The sequence below is a fragment of the Hemitrygon akajei genome, chromosome 9, assembly GCF_048418815.1.
Source record: "Hemitrygon akajei chromosome 9, sHemAka1.3, whole genome shotgun sequence".
Lineage (NCBI taxonomy): Eukaryota > Metazoa > Chordata > Chondrichthyes > Myliobatiformes > Dasyatidae > Hemitrygon > Hemitrygon akajei.
In genome coordinates this window covers 141,525,930-141,542,559 of record NC_133132.1, presented here as the reverse complement: position 1 = coordinate 141,542,559, position 16,630 = coordinate 141,525,930, and the positions used below count along the sequence as shown (strand labels likewise).

General features: G+C 41.1%; 1 protein-coding gene across 2 annotated transcripts in view; it reads right to left on the bottom strand.

Moving 5' to 3' along the window:
* The window catches only part of ift172 (intraflagellar transport 172), a 184,771-nt gene that overhangs the window by 163,086 nt on the left and 5,055 nt on the right, over window positions 1–16,630 (bottom strand). The window lies entirely within an intron of this gene.

Here is a 16,630-nt window from a genome sequence, read left to right as displayed (position 1 = left end):
TACAATGTGTATTCTTGGACATTAAGCTCCAAATATAATCTTCTTTCAGCCTTGATTCAGTGATGTCTACAACATCATACATGCCAATCTGCAACTGTGCTATAAGTTTACCTACCTTATTCTGTATATCGCGCACAATCAGTCCTGTATTCACCCTTTTTTATTTTGACCACCTTTTACGTTGGATCTTATCCTGTTGACTGCAATTTTGTCCTATCAACAGCCTTTCCTCAATACACGTTGCCTCTGTTTGTAAACTAGCTACCTCATCTGCATTTCCTACGATACTTCTGGCACTGAAATATACACAGCTCAGGACACTAGTCACATGTTGATTCCTGACTTTGCCTGAGGTCTTACCAACATCTGCCTCCACAACCTCTCCACCAACTCTTCTGGCACTCTGGTTCTCATCCCCCTGCAACTCTAGTTTAAACCCCACCGTACAGCAGTAACAAACTAGGGTAATACTCCCCCTCCAGTTCAGGTACAAACTGTCCCTTCTGTACTGGTCCGACCTTCCCTGGAAGAGAGCCTAATGATCCAAAAATCTTATGCACTCGCTCCTACACCAACTCTTTAGCCATGTATTAAACTATATAATCTTCCTAGTTCTGGCCTCACTAGCATGTGGCATGGTTAGCAATCCTGATATCACAACCCTAGAGGTCCTGCCCTTTAGCTTAGCACTCAACTCCCTGAACTCCCATGCAGAAACTTGTCACTCATCCTAGTCATGTCATTGGTACGTACATGGACCATGACCTCTGGCTGTTCACCCTCCCACTTAAGAATGCTGAGGACTCAGTCTGAGACCCTGGCACCCAAGAGGCAACACACCATCTGGGAATCCTGTTCTCGCCCACAGAACCTCCTGTCCTTTCCTCTAACGAATCTCCTTTCACCACAACGTGCCTCTTCTCTTCCCTTCCCTTCTGAGTCGCAAAGCTGGACTCAATACCAGAGACCCAGCCACTGTGACTTTCCTCTAATAGGTCAATTTCCTAACAGTATCCAAAGTGATATATCTGCTGTTGAGGGGATGGTCACAGTGGTACTCTACACTGGCTCCTTAACACCTTTCCCCTTCTTGACAGTAACTCAGTTTCCTGTGTCCTACACCGTGGGTGTAACTACCTCTCTATATGTCCTGTCTATCACCCCTTCAGTCTTCCAAATGATCTGGAGTTCATCCAGTTCCAGCTCCAACTTCTTAATGTGGAGTGTTAGAAGCTGCAGCTGAATGCACTTCTCGTGGCTGTAGTCGTCAGGGACACTGGAGGTCTCCCTGCCTTCCTACATCCCTCAAGAGGGGCATTCCACTATCCTGCCTGGCATCTCTACTATCCTAGCTGAGCAGATGTAAAGAAAGGAAGCAGAAAAAAAAACTTAACATAGTGTTTTCCTTTCACTTCTCTGACTGAAAGCACTCTTCCTTGGTGTTCACCTGACGGAGAATCTCACCTGGTCCCTCAACACCAGCTCCATAGCAAAGAAAGCCCAGCAGCGTCTCTACTTTCTGCGAAGGCTGAGGAAAGTCCATCTCCCACCCCCCATCCTCATCACATTCTACAGGGGTTGTATTGAGAGCATCCTGAGCAGCTGCATCACTGCCTGGTTCGGAAATTGCACCATCTCAGATCGCAAGACCCTGCAGCGGATGGTGAGGTCAGCTGAGAAGATCATAAGGGTCTCTCTTCCTGCCATTATGGACATTTACACTACACGCTGCATCCACAAAGGAAACAGCATTATGAAGGACCCCATGCATCCCTCATACAATCTCTTCTCCCTCCTGCCATCTGGGAAAAGGCTCCGAAGCATTCGGGCTCTCAAGACCAAGACTATGTAACAGTTTCTTCCCCCAAGCTATCAGACTCCTCAATACCCAGAGCCTGGACTGACACCTTGCCCTACTGTCCTGTTTATTATTTATTGTAATGCCTGCACTGTTTTTGTGCACTTTATGTAGTCCTGTGTAGGTCTGTAGACTAGAGTAGTTTTCTCTGTTTTGTATTTTTTCACGTAGTTCAGTCTAGTTTTTGTACTGTGTCATGTAACACCATGGTCCTGAAAAACATTGTCTCATTTTTACTATGCACTGTACCAGCAGTTATGGTCAAAATGACAATAAAAGTGACTTGAGTTGACTTGACTCTTCGTTGAAGCTATACCACGCCCTCACTTCAGGGAGTCTGATCACCTGTACTTCTACTCCTTGAGTATAGGCAGAGACTGAAGACTGCAGCACCAGTAGTGAACATCAAGAGGTATGGACAAGGTACGCACAGGAGTGTCTACAGGACTTCTTTGAATCGGTGGACAAGACTGTATTCAGGGATTCATCTTCGAATATGGATGAATATGCTGCAGTTGTTACCGACTTCATTAAAACCTGTGTGGATGAATGTGTGCCTACGAAGACTTAGTGTACATTCCTAAACCAAAAGCCGTGGATAAACTAGGAGGTACGTTGTCTGCTGAAGGCTAGATCTGTGGCATTCAAATCTGGCAACCCAGGCCCATACCAGAAAAGCAGGCATGATTTGCGAAGGGCTATTTCTAGGGTAAAGAGACAATTTTGAATGAGGTTGGAGGTGACTTCGGATGTACGACAACTCTGGCAGGGTTTGTAAGACATTACTTCCTACAAAGCGAAGCCCAATAGCATGAATGGCAGTGATGCTTCTCTGCCAGATGAACTGCTTTGAAAGGGAGAATATAACTACGCTGTGAAGACCCCTGCTGCACCTGATAATCCAGTGATCTCTCTCTAATGCCGATGTTATTGGAGTATAAAAGTTGCATTGTTTGCTGTGTAACCAAAACTATGTAGTCAGCTTTGAGTTTGCTATTTGCTATGCATGTATCCAATTTAGTAGGAGAATGAAATCTTAAGAATGTAGAAGATAATGGGGTGTAGATTAGAACATGATTAAGTCAATGGGTAGAAACAATAGTGGCGGATGTATTTGTGATACGCAACTATAGACCGATTGTACATGCTAATGCAACTAAACCAGGAGATTGCTATAAAAAATGCTATGTACAAGGATCAGTGGGCAATCAGCGACTAGCTCAATGACTGTCTCAGCTTTGATTTGCAAATTAAAGTTTAACCCTTCTTGAAGAATCTTCTGCGTCTCCTGGTCGTTTGTGGGGCATGAGAAACCACGACAATGTTAGGCCTTAGAAAGAAAGAGAGAGAGAAAAGAAGAAAAAAAGAGGTGGGAAGGTATAATAATAAATAAATAAATTCCCTCCCCTTCTTACTCCATCCCTTATTTATTATTTCCCCCTCCCTTTTCTCTCTCTCTCTCTCTCTCTCTCTTTTCTCTCTGTCCATCTCACAATCACTCCTTGCCTGATCCCCATCTCCCTCTGGTGCTCCCCTCCCCCTTTCTTTCTCCCTAGGCCTCTCGTCCCATGATCCTTTCCCTTCTGCAGCTCTGTATCCCTTTTGCCAATCACCTTTACAGCTCTTCGCTTCACCCTTCTCCCTCCTGTCTTCTCCTATTATTTCGGATCTCCCCCTCCCATTTCCAAATCTCTTACTATCTCTTCTTTCAGTTAGTCCTGGCAAAGGGTCTCGGCCCAAAACATCAACTATACTTCTTCCTATAGATGCTGCCTGGTCTGCTGCGTTCCACCAGCATTTTGTGTGTGATCCTTGTAAATCTCCTCTGCACCCTTTCTATAGCTTCTACATTCTTCCTATAGTGAGGCGACCAGAAATGAGCGCAGTACTCTAAGTGCGGTCTGATCAGCTCCTAAATTCAATCACACGATTGATGAAGGCCAATGCACCGTATGCTTTCTTAACCAGAGTCAACCTGCGTAGCAGCTTTGAGTGTCCTATGGACTTGGACCCCAAGATCCCTCTGATCCTCCCCACTGCCAAGAGTCTTGCCATTAATGCTATATTCTGCCATCATATTTGACCTACCAAAATGAACCACTTCACACTTTTCTGGGTTGAACTCCATCTGCCACTTCTCAGCCCAGTTTTGCATCCTATCAATCTCCCACTGTAACCTCTGACAGCACTCCACACTATCCACAACACCTCCAACCTTTGTGTCATCAGCAAACTTACTAACTCATCCCTTCACTTCCTCATCCAGGTCATTTATAAAAATCACAAAGAGTAGTGGTCCCAGAACAGATCCCTGAGACACATCACCAGTCACCGGCCTCCATGCAGAATATAACCCATCTACAACCACTCTTTGCCTTCTGTGGGCAAGCCAGTTCTGGATCCACAAAGCAATGTCCCCTTGGATCCCATGCCTCCTTACTTTCTCAATTAGCCTTGCACAAGATATCTTATCAAATGCCTTACTAAAATCTATATACAGCTCTACCTTCATCAATGTGTTTAGTCACTTCCTCAAAAAATTCAATCAGGCTCTTAAAGCATGACCTGCCTTTGACAAAGCCATGCTGACTATTCCTAATCATATTATGCCTCTCCAAAATGTTCATAAATCCTACCTCTCAGGATCTTCTCCATCAACTTACCAACCACTAAAATAAGACTCAATGGTCTATAATTTCCTGGACTATCCCTACTCCCTTTCCTGAATAAGAGAAAAACATCTACAACCCTTCAATCCTCTGGAACCTCTCCCGTCCCCGATGATGGTTCAAAGATCATCACCAGAGGTTCAGCAATCTCCTCCCTTGCTTCCCACAGTAGCCTAGGGTACATCCCATCCAGTCCCGGTGACTTATCCAACTTGATGCTTTCCAAAAGCTTCAGCACATCCTCTTCCTTAATATCTACACACTCAAGCTTTTCAGTCCGCTGCAAGTCACCCCTACAATCGCCAAGATCCTTTCCCGTAGTGAATACTGAAGCAAAGTATTCATTAAGTGCCTTTGCCATCTCCTTCGCTTCAATACATACTTTTCCACTGCCACACTTGATTGGTCCTATTCTCTCACGACTTATCCTCTTGCTCTTCACATACTTGTAGGATGCCTTGGGGTTTTCTTTAGTCTTCCATTCACTTCCCTGAGAACATCTTGCATTCTTATAAACCCGAGAGAATATCATCCAAACATTATCAAACTATAGTTTTAAGTTCACTCATCCCAGGAATCAATCTTATGAATTAACTAAGGCTCAGAGGAAAAGAGATCAAAATAGCACCCAGTTTAACTTGTTTTGGAGGTTTGAAGTCTTTAGTGAAGGCCTCCCTGTTTGTCGGTTCACAGTTCAACTGCTGATTTATTTTTCCTCTGTTTTAAATACTTATTTATTTTATCTTTTTCTTTTCTTCACCCCCTTTTTTTTCCATTCTCTGAATGTTTTTTTCTCCCTTCTCGGTAAAAGGTTGATAAATATTCGTCTTGAATTTATAATTTTCCCCTTCCTCTTTTTTTCTTTTTCCTTCTTACCTTTTTTTTTCCCTTCTATAATATTTCGCGGGTAGGTTAGTTTTGGTTTTCTTCCGATTTTCTCTGTATTAAGTTGTATATCTCGGCAGAAGGTGTTCTAATCTGTAGTTATGTTTTCTAGTGCATAAACTAGTTACTGTTTGTTATAGCATTTATACGGAACTGCTGTCAATGACACAGATCTGGAAGTTGTATTTGGGTTAATTTTTTTGGTAGAGCTAGCTACTTGTTTTGGTAGCCGTCTAGTTTTGGGTTGTGTGGGTGGGGTGCATTTTCCAGTTCCAACATTTCTTTTTTGTTTAGGACATGTTTATATTTTGACCTTACGAATCTATGTTTACATCTCTGCTCCCAGACTGCTATTGTACCGCTTGATTTTTTATATGCCTGCTGCCTTTTATGCATTAGTAATTGATAATGGCTAGTGCACTTAAATTTGTGAGCTGGAATGTAAAGGGACTGAACCACCCTGTTAAAAGGAGGAAGGTATTCTCACATATTAAACAACTCAAAGCTGACATTGCTTTCCTCCAAGAAACTCATATTCGTTGTTTCGATAACTCCCGGCTTCTGTCCAAGTGGGCGGGTCAGCATTTTCATTCATCCTTTGCCGCTAAAGCTAGGGGAGTCTCCATTCTTATTAACTCAAATATTCCTTTTGAACTCCATAATAAAATATCGGACACAAATGGCCGTTTTATTATTGTTTCTGGTAAACTATATAACACTAAAGTTGCACTAGCAAACCTGTATGCCCCCAACTTTGATGATGTTAACTTTTTTGAACGGTTTTTTTCCTCACTACCAGACTTAAACTCATACTCTCTTATATTGGGTGGTGACTTTAACTGTTGGTTGGATCCTAAACTGGACCGATCGTCCTCTGTTACCAGACCACCTACCAAATCTGCCTTAGCTATTCAGTCGTTTCTCTCTAATTTTGGTATCTCTGATATATGGCGTTTCCTCCATCCTACGGAGAGAGATTATTCCTTTTTCTCACATGTTCACCATACCTTCACTAGAATTGACCATTTCCTACTCGATAACCAACTTATCCCATTTGCCCACACTTGTGACTATCAGAGTATACTGATTTCTGACCATGCCCCAATTACCCTCTCTCTGAACTTTCCCGGTCTCCCTCAGAGGAACAAACACTGGCGGTTCGATTCAACTTTATTATCGGATGATGATTTCGTAAAATTTATTAAAGACCAGATAACCTTCTATTTTAACACTAATACATCACCTGAAGTGCCATCCCAGATTGTCTGGGATGCCATGAAAGCATATTTGAGGGGTCAAATAATCTCTTACACAGCAAATCTCAATAGAAGATCCCGTGCAGATCGAGCAGACCTCATTAACCAGATTAAAGATGTGGATCAATTATATGCCCAAACTAAGAACCCTGAATTATACAAGAAGCGCGTTGAACTCCAAACTAAATTTAACCTTCTGTCCACCCAACCTGTCGAACGTCAACTTCTCGAAAGCAAGAGCCGTTTTTACATTCATGGGGATAAGCCTGGTAAATTCCTAGCCAATCAGCTGAGGCGTTCTAAAGCCAAACAACATATTACAAAGATCCGGAAGGAGAACGGAGACTTTACATCGGATCATTTAGAAATTAATGATGCATTTAAAAATTTTTATTCTCGGCTTTATTCCTCTGAATCCCTGAATGACAATATCTCTGTGGATCAATTTTTACAGAATCTAAATATCCCCTCACTTTCATCTGATTTCAAAGCCAAACTTAATGCGCCTATATCACTAGAAGAAATATCTTTTGCAATTTCTGCACTGTCCTCAGGGAAATCTCCTGGACCTGATGGGTTCCCTGTGGAATTTTATAAATCATTCTCCTCACTTCTTTCTCCTCAGTTACTTTCAGTATTATCTGACTCATTTAATTACGGCAAATTGCCACCCTCTTTCAATGAGGCATCTATTATTCTTCTTTTAAAAAAGGGCAAAGACCCAACAGAGTGTTCCTCGTACAGGCCGATCTCTCTGCTCAATGTTGATGTAAAGATCTTAGCTAAAGTGTTGGCTCATAGATTAGAAACCGTTATTCCCTCCATTATCTCTGATGACCAAACAGGCTTTATTAAAAACCGTCTCCCTTTTTTTAACATTCGGCGTCTATTTAATATTTTATACTCAGTTCCAACTGGGACTCCTGAATGTGTTATCTCCCTTGATGCGGAGAAAGCATTTGATTGTATAGAGTGGAACTACCTTTTTGCAGTCTTAGAAAAATTTGACCTCGGCCAAAGTTTCATCTCTTGGATCCAATTGCTGTACCTGTGTCCTACTGCTTCTGTTCTAACTAACTTTCAGAAATCCCAAGTATTCAATCTCAAACGTGGCACCCGTCAGGGATGCCCCTTAAGTCCCTTTCTCTTTGATTTGGCTATAGAACCTCTGGCGATAGCATTTCGAAAATGTCCTGAACTGACCGGGATTTGGAGAGGGGGTGTTGAGCATAAAGTCTCTCTCTATGCTGATGACCTACTACTCTTTCTCTCATATCCGTCTACATCCTTACCTCTAATGTTTTCACTTCTTGACCAGTTTAGCCAGATCTCTGGCTATAAACTCAACTTACATAAGAGTGAACTTTTCCCAATTAATAAAGAAGCACAAGAACTAATATTTTGTGATCTCCCTTTTAAAGTAGTCCATAATCAATTTACTTATCTTGGAATTACAGTCACAAGGAAGTTTAAAGATCTCTTTCGTGAAAACTTTGTCAATCTTTCATATGCTACAAAACAGAGTCTGGTACAATGGTCACCTCTATCTATGTCCTTGGTAGGTCGTATCAATGTTGTCAAAATGTATGTTCTCCCCAAATTCTTATACTTATTTCAATCTATCCCAATTTTTATTCCTAAATCTTTTTTTGATTCCTTAGACTCTATTATTTTGTCATATCTGTGGCAGAATAAGCGCTCTAGAATTAATAAAATCCACCTCCAAAAATCTAAAAAAGAGGGTGGCATGGCTTTACCTAACTTTCGCTTATATTACTGGGCAGCTAATATACGTTGTGCTGCCTTCTGGTCTTTCTTCCACGGTCAACCTGAGTGCCCTAACTGGGTGGCAATGGAGTTGAGCTCCACTAAAGAATTATCTATATCTGCACTTCTTGGCTCTGCACTCCCTAGTAGTCTGCCCAGATCAATAGCTAATCCTCTGGTTAGACACACTTTGCGTATATGGGCTCAGTTCAGGAAATGCTATGGTTTCCAGGGGTTTTCCATTTCTAGCCCTGTCGCACATAATCACCTTTTTTTACCTACCACGTTCGATTCAGCATTCCATGTTTGGTACAGGAAGGGCATTAGACATTTTGAAGATCTCTTCATTGATAACCGCTTCGCTTCATTTCAACAGCTCTCTGTTAAGTTCAACCTGCCTAACGCTCACTTTTTCAGATATCTCCAAATCCGACACTTTACTGCTCCTTTAATTCCTAACTTTCCTGAAATGCCTGCGAAAAATGCTATGGACCTATTTCTCTCCATTAATCCACTAGGTAAAGGTTTAATTTCAATTATCCAAGATAAACTAGCAGCCTTACGACGGGCCCCTGTGGATAAAATTAAAATGGCCTGGGAGCAGGATTTAAATATCTCCTTATCCGAGGAGAGCTGGGACTCAGTTCTCAAATCGGTTAACTCAACCTCTCTTTGTGCTCGCCATTGTCTCTTACAGTTTAAGATTGTTCATAGAGCCCATATGTCTAAATCTAAACTATCTCGATTCTACCCTGGCATTAGTCCGCTCTGTGATAAATGCAAGAGGGGCGTGGCCTCTCTCATCCATATGTACTGGCTCTGTCCTAGCTTGGAGAAATTTTGGAAAGATGTCTTCACTACACTATCGGGTATTCTGAATCAGCACCTAGAACCTAACCCCTTAATTGCTCTGTTCGGTTTTTGGGGCGAGACAGATTTATGTCTGGGTCCGACCGAATGCCAAATACTATCCTTTGCCTCTCTCCTGGCGAGACGCTTGATCCTCCTTAGATGGAGAGATGTTGCCCCGCCCACTCATGCGCAATGGCTTAACGACATTATGGCCTGCTTGGACCTCGAAAAAATTCATTATTCAGTTCTCAATTCGGATTTAAAGTTCCATAAGATCTGGGGGCCTTTTATCGAGTACTTTCATAACCTTCCTCTTGACTAGGGTTTTTTTTTCTTTTCGGTCCCTTGCTTTCAGCTCCCTTTTTTTTTCTGGTAGTAGGCATTATTATCCTCTGTTGCTAAGTGTATTCACAGTCTGGGAGTTTGACTGTCCGGACTTATACTCTCTATATTGTGTGGTGGTTGGTCTGGAATTGTTGTTTTTTTTTCTTGTGTTGTGGGGTTTGGGGAGGACACTAAGCTCACTTGTCTTTAATTTACGTGCTTTTTTGTTAAATTCTCTTCCTCTGTAGCATATTGTTATTGTATGCTTAACCTTGCTCTGTATTAATGATCCTCATTGGGATTTGGGGTTTTTAATTTTGTAAAATGTTTTGAAAAACTAATAAAAAAATTAAAAAAAAAAATAGCACCCAGTTTTCTAAATGAAGACTCACCAAAACCCTGAATAATAGTAATAATAATAATAACCCTGAATACCCTGTAGAACCATACAATACAGGCACAGGACCTTTTGCCCACAACATTGTGCCGATATAATTAAACTTGCAACTAAGCTAATCCCTTCTGCCTCCAAAATGTCTACATCTTTCTATTCTCTGCAGATACATTTGTCTATCTAAGAGCCTCTTAAACAGCTCTGTCATATTTACTTCTACAACCACTGCAGCACATGACTGTGCTGTAACACACAGATCAAACCACATCATCAAGTTCGCCGATGACACAACCGTGGTGGGTCTCATCAGCAAGAACGAAGAGTCAGCTTACAGAGAGGAGGTGCAGCAGCTAACAGACTGGTGCAGAGCCAACAACTCTCGGAATGTGAACAAGACAAAAGAGATGGTTGTTGACTTCAGGAGGGCACGGAGTGACCACTCCCCGATGAACATCGATGGCTCCTCGGTAGAGATCGTTAAGAGCAGTAAATTTCTTGATGTTCACCTGGCGGAGAATCTCACCTGGTCCCTCAACACTAGCTCCATAGCAAAGAAAGCCCAGCAGCGTTTCTACTTTCTGCGAAGGCTGAGGAAAGTCCATCTCTCACCCCCCCATCCTCATCACATTCTACAGGGGTTGTATTGAGAGCATCCTGAGCAGCTGCATCACTGCCTGGTTCGGAAATTGCAACATCTCGGATCGCAAGACCCTGCAGCGGATAGTGAGGTCAGCTGAGAAGATCATCAGGGTCTCTCTTCCTGCCATCTCGGATATTTACACTACACACTGCATCCGCAAAGCAAACAGCATTATGAAGGACCACATGCACCCCTCATACAAACTCTGGGAAAAGGCACTGAAGCATTCGAGCTCTCACAACCAGACTAGGTAACAGTTTCTTCCCTCAAGCTATCAGATTCCTCAATACCCAGAGCCTGGACTGACACCTTACTGCCCTATTGTCTTGTTCATTATTTATTGCAATGCCTGCACTGTTTTGTGCACTTTATGCAGTCCTGGGTAGGTCTGTAGTCTAGTGTAGATTTTTTCTGTGTTGTTTCTTTACGTAGTTCAGTCTAGTTTTTATACTGTGTCATGTAACACCATGGTCCTGAAAAACGTTGTCTCGTTTTTAATATGTACTGTACCAGCAGCTATGGTCGAAATGACAATAAAAAGTGACTTGACTTGACTTGCTGACAGCACATTCCAGGCACCCACCATTCTCAGAGTAAAATAGTTGCCCTATAGATTTTCTTTGAACTACAGAGCAAGTTTAAGTTCATGCCCTTTATAAGAGACATTTTAAACTTAGACTGTCTACTCTGTCTTTGACTCTCACAATCCTATTGTTGAAATCGATTGTTTTTATTAGTTGAATTAATGCAAGACTAAAAATCATAGTTTTAATCATAGTTTTTTTTTGACATAATTTGCATTTTTAACAATTTGTATCTTTAACAAACTCATGTATTTTCACAGTATGTGGTAGTTCATTCCCACTTACTGGCAACAGGTGGTCCAGCAGTTACATATATCATTTCATTTTTAAATTGACTGGTGTACATTATATTTGTGTTATAATTGTTTTAATTATGTAGCCTATTATCTGGATTATTTCTATCCGAAGAATTTTTGTTATCTCGAGTATGAAGAAATGATCGTGAAAATCAAAGAGTCTCGCTCATTCCTGATTCCTAAAAGAGGCCAGGGATCAAAAATTACCGAGATCCAACACTAAAAACTTATCTACGTAATCCGGACAACAATTACTTTTGGATTCCATCACAAATTCAATGGCCAGCATATCATTAACCTTCTTAGTCATTTGTTGTATGCTTAATTTCTGCATTTCATGAACCAGTAAATCAAGATCCATCTGCCCATCAATGTTCACTTGTAATCACAATTTAAAACTATTTTTGTCTCTCTATTTTCCCAACCAAAGTACATAAATTCAGAAGAATGAGAGGAGATCTTATGGAAACATATAAAATTATGAAAGGGAATTTCATATCTATAGGAAACAGGGAGCAAATAAGGTACTTGAGGAGTATAAAAAAGTGCAAAAAATACTTACGAAAGAAATCAGGAGGGCTAAAAGAAGACATGAGGTAGCTTTGACAGTCAAGGTGAAGGATAATCCAAAGAGCTTCTACAGGTATATTAAGAGCAAAAGGATAGTAAGGGATAAAACTGGTCCACCTGAAGATCAGAGTGGTCAGCTATGTATGAAACCAAAAGAAATGCAGGAGATCTTAAATGGGTTTTTTGCATCTGTATTTACTAAGGAAACTGGCATGGAGTCAATGGAAATAAGGCAAACAAGTAGTGAGGTCATGGAACCTATACAGATTGAAGAGGAGGAGGTGCTTGCTATCTTGAGGCAAATCAGAGTAGATAAATCCCCAGGACCTGACAGGGTATTCCCTTGGACCTTGAAGGAGACTAGAGTTGAAATTGCAGGGGCCCTGGCAGATATATTTAAAATGTCGGTATCTACAGGTGAGGTGCCAGAGGATTGGAGGATCCCTCATGTTGTTTGTTGTTTAAAAAAGGCTCGAAAAGTAATCCAGGAAATTATAGGCCGGTAAGTTTGACATTGGTAGCAGGTAAAATATTGGAAGGAGTACTAAGAGATAGGATCTACAAGTATTTGGATAGACAGGGACTTATTAGGGAGAGTCAACACTGCTTTGTGCATGTAGGTCATGTTTAACAAATCTATTAAGAGTTTTTCAAGGAGGTTACAAGGAAAGTGGATGAAGGGAAGCCAGTGGATGTTGTCTACATGGACTTCAGTAAGACCTTTGACAAGGTCCCACATGGGAGGTTAGTTAGGAAGATTCAGTCGCTAAGTATACTTGGTGAGGTAGTAAATTGGATTAGACATTGGCTCAATGGGAGAAGTCAGAGAGTGGTAATGGACAAATGCTTCTCTTGAGTTTAGGCCTGTGACTAGTGGTGCACCACAGGGATCAGTGCTGGGTCCATTGTTATTTGTCATCTATATCAATGAACTGGATGATAATGTGGTAAATTGGATCAGCAAATTTGCTGATGATACAAAGATTGGAGGTGTAGTGGACAGTGAGGAAGGTTTGCAAAGCTTGCAGAGGGATTTGGACCAGTTGGTAAAATGGGCTAAAAAATGGCAGATGGAGTTTAATACAGACAAGTGTGAGATATTGCACTTTGGAAGGAAAAACCAATGTAGAACATACAAGGTAAATGGTAGGGCACTGAGGAGTGCAGTAGAACAGAGGGATCTGGGAATACAGATACAAAATTCCCCAAAAGTGGCGTCACAGGTAGATAGGGTAGTAAAGAGAGCTTTTGGTACATCAGCCTTTATAAATTAAAGTATTGAGTATAAGAGTTGGAATGTTATGGTGAGGTTGTATAAGACATTGGTGAGGCTGAATATGGAGTATTGGGTGTAGAGATAGATAGATAGATAGATAGATAGATAGATAGATAGATAGATAGATACTTTATTCATCCCCATGGGGAAATTCAACTTTTTTCCAATGTCCCATACACTTGTTGTAGCAAAACTAATTACATACAATACTTAACTCAGTAAAAAAATATGATATGCATCTAAATCACCGTCTCAAAAAGCATTAATAATAGCTTTTAAAAAGTTCTTAAGTCCTAGCGGTAGAATTGTAAAGCCTAATGGCATTGGGGAGTATTGACCTCTTCATCCTGTCTGAGGAGCATTGCATCGATAGTAACCTGTCGCTGAAACTGCTTCTCTGTCTCTGGATGGTGCTATGTAGAGGATGTTCAGAGTTATCCATAATTGACCGTAGCCTACTCAGCGCCCTTCGCTCAGCTACCGATGTTAAACTCTCCAGTACTTTGCCCACAACAGAGCCCGCCTTCCTTACCAGCTTATTAAGACGTGAGGCGTCCCTCTTCTTAATGCTTCCTCCCCAACACGCCACCACAAAGAAGAGGGCGCTCTCCACAACTGACCTATAGAACATCTTCAGCATCTCACTACAGACATTGAATGACGCCAACCTTCTTAGTCACCAAATTACAGGAAGAATATTAATAAGGTTGAAAGAGTGCAATGAAGGCTTACAAGGATGTTGCCAGGACTTGAGAAACTGAGTTAGAGAAAGGTTGAATAGGTTAGGACTTTATTCCCTGGAGCGTAGAAGAATAAGGGGAGATTTGATAGAGGTATATAAAATTATGATGGGTATAGAGTGAATGCAAGCAGGCTTTTTCCACCGAGGTTAGGGGAGAAAAAAAAACCAGAGGACATGGGTTAAGGGTGAACGGGGAAAAGTTTAAAGGGAACATTAGGGGGGTGCTTCTTCACACAGAGAGTGGTGGGAGTGTGGAATGAGCTGCCAGATGAAGTGGTAAATGCGGGCTCACCTTTAACATTTAAGAAAAACTTGGACAGATACATGGATGAGAGGTGTATGGAGGGTTATGATCCAGGTGCATGTCAGTGGGACTAGGCAGAAAAATGGTTCCGCACAACCAAGAAGGGCCAAAAGGCCTGTTTCTGTGCTGTAATGTTCTATGGTTCTAAGGATAGATAAGATAGAGGCAGGGAAGATGTTTCCACTGGTAGGTGAGACTAGAACTATGGGACATTGCTTCAGGATTTGGGGGAGTAGATTTAGGACGGAACTGAGGAAGTATTGTTTTTCCCAGAGAGTGGTGAACCTGTGGAATTCTCTGCCCAATGAAGCCAGTGAAGGCAACCTCAGTAAATATATTTAAGACAAGGTTGAATAGATTTTTGTATTGTAGGGGAATTAAGGGTTATGGGGAAAAGGCAGGTAGGTGGAGATGAGTTAATAGCCAGATCAGCCTTCATCTTTTTAAATAGTGGAGCAGGCTCAGAGGGCCAGATGACCTACTCCTGCTCCTATCTCTTATATAAATATTGTATTTTCCCAGTTTATATTTCAGTTGGCATCCCTGACCCACTTACATAACCTAATGTGTATTCCTTGCATTCTCCCCACAACCGATTTTGTCAACTAGTTTTAAATTATTAAGTTTTTTCAGTCATGTAGTTTTTTTTGTTTTTGGCCCTATCTTTCTCATTTTTTTGGTGGGGGGGAATTTGGGGATCGATGTGCCTGTTCCCTTTTGATTTATTTTATGCAGGGAGCGGGTATTTGGGGGTTGATGCGCCTGTTCAATTTTTGTTCCCTTTTTTGTGCTGGGAGGGAGGATTTGGGGGTTGATGATCGTGCTACTTTTTCTTTTCTTTCTTGGTTTCATAGCTACCCGGAGAAGAATTACAGAGTTGTATACTTTGTTAATAAATGAACCTTTAAACCTTCTCAACCTTTGACTAATTATGTTTATTCACCTATTTTAAATCACTTAATACAAACTGTGAACAACTGAGGGCTCATGATTGAGCCCCCAAGCTGCCCCATCAATAACAGTTTAACAAGCTAAAACGATCCATTTATTCCTACTCCCTGATTTTTGACCTTTGATAAATCTTGTTTCTAAGCTAATTATGTTATTCCACAATGTTTTATATAGTATAACTCTTTCACATTTGTCAAACACAACGTTCATTTCAGAAAATCATGTTATTCTGCCTTTAACAATTTTTTGAATGTCATATTCCAATGTCCCTTATGCAGATACCATGATTTTATTGGTAAAAGATATCTTGACAATTGATCCACAGTTCTTATTCCCTCCTTCTATCTTTAATTACCATGTTATTTTTGTTATTATTTAATCAATTGGGAATGTTCCAGAAGTGAGGACATTTGGAAGATCATCACTAATGTATCTGCTTTCTCAGAGATCATTACTTTTTGAACTTTGGGATACAGCTTCGTACATCCAGTTCCAATACGTTCTCTTTCATGATATTAACAATTTGAAGTTCCTGAAGTTCATCTTTTCTTTACATATACTGTTTCCATTGTAGTGAACAAAGTAATCATTTATTTGCACAAATGTTTTTTATTCCTTATTATAATATTTCCTATCAAATTTTGCATGCATTCCATAATTGTTTTTACCACTCTACATTTTTTTTTACATAATTATACAGATCAAATGTATTTAGGATTTAGAATTTATTTAAATCTTACATCCATCCCACAACGTGAGGGAGTAAAAATCTTTGCGTTATGACTCCATTGCAATGTACAGGCATGTGAATTTAGACCATAGACCATAAGACAAAGGAGCAGAAGTCGGCCATTCGGCCCATCGAGTCTGCTCCGCCATTTCATCATGAGCTGATCCAATCTCCCCTTTAGTCCCATTCCCCCGCCTTCTCACCATAACCTTTGATGTCCTGACTACTCAGATACCTATCAATCTCTGCCTTAAATACACCCAATGACTCGGCCTCCACTGCCACCCGTGGCAACAAATTCCACAGATTCACCACCCTCTGGCTAAAAAAAATTTTCCGCATCTCCGTTCTGAATGGGCGCCCTGCAATCCTCAAGTCATGTCCTCTCGTACTAGACTCCCCCACCATGGGAAACAACTTTGCCACATCACTCTGTCCATGCCTTTCAACATTCGAAATGTTTCTATGAGGTCCCCCCTCATTCTTCTAAACTCCAAGGAGTACAGTCCAAGAGCGGTCAAACGTTCCTCAT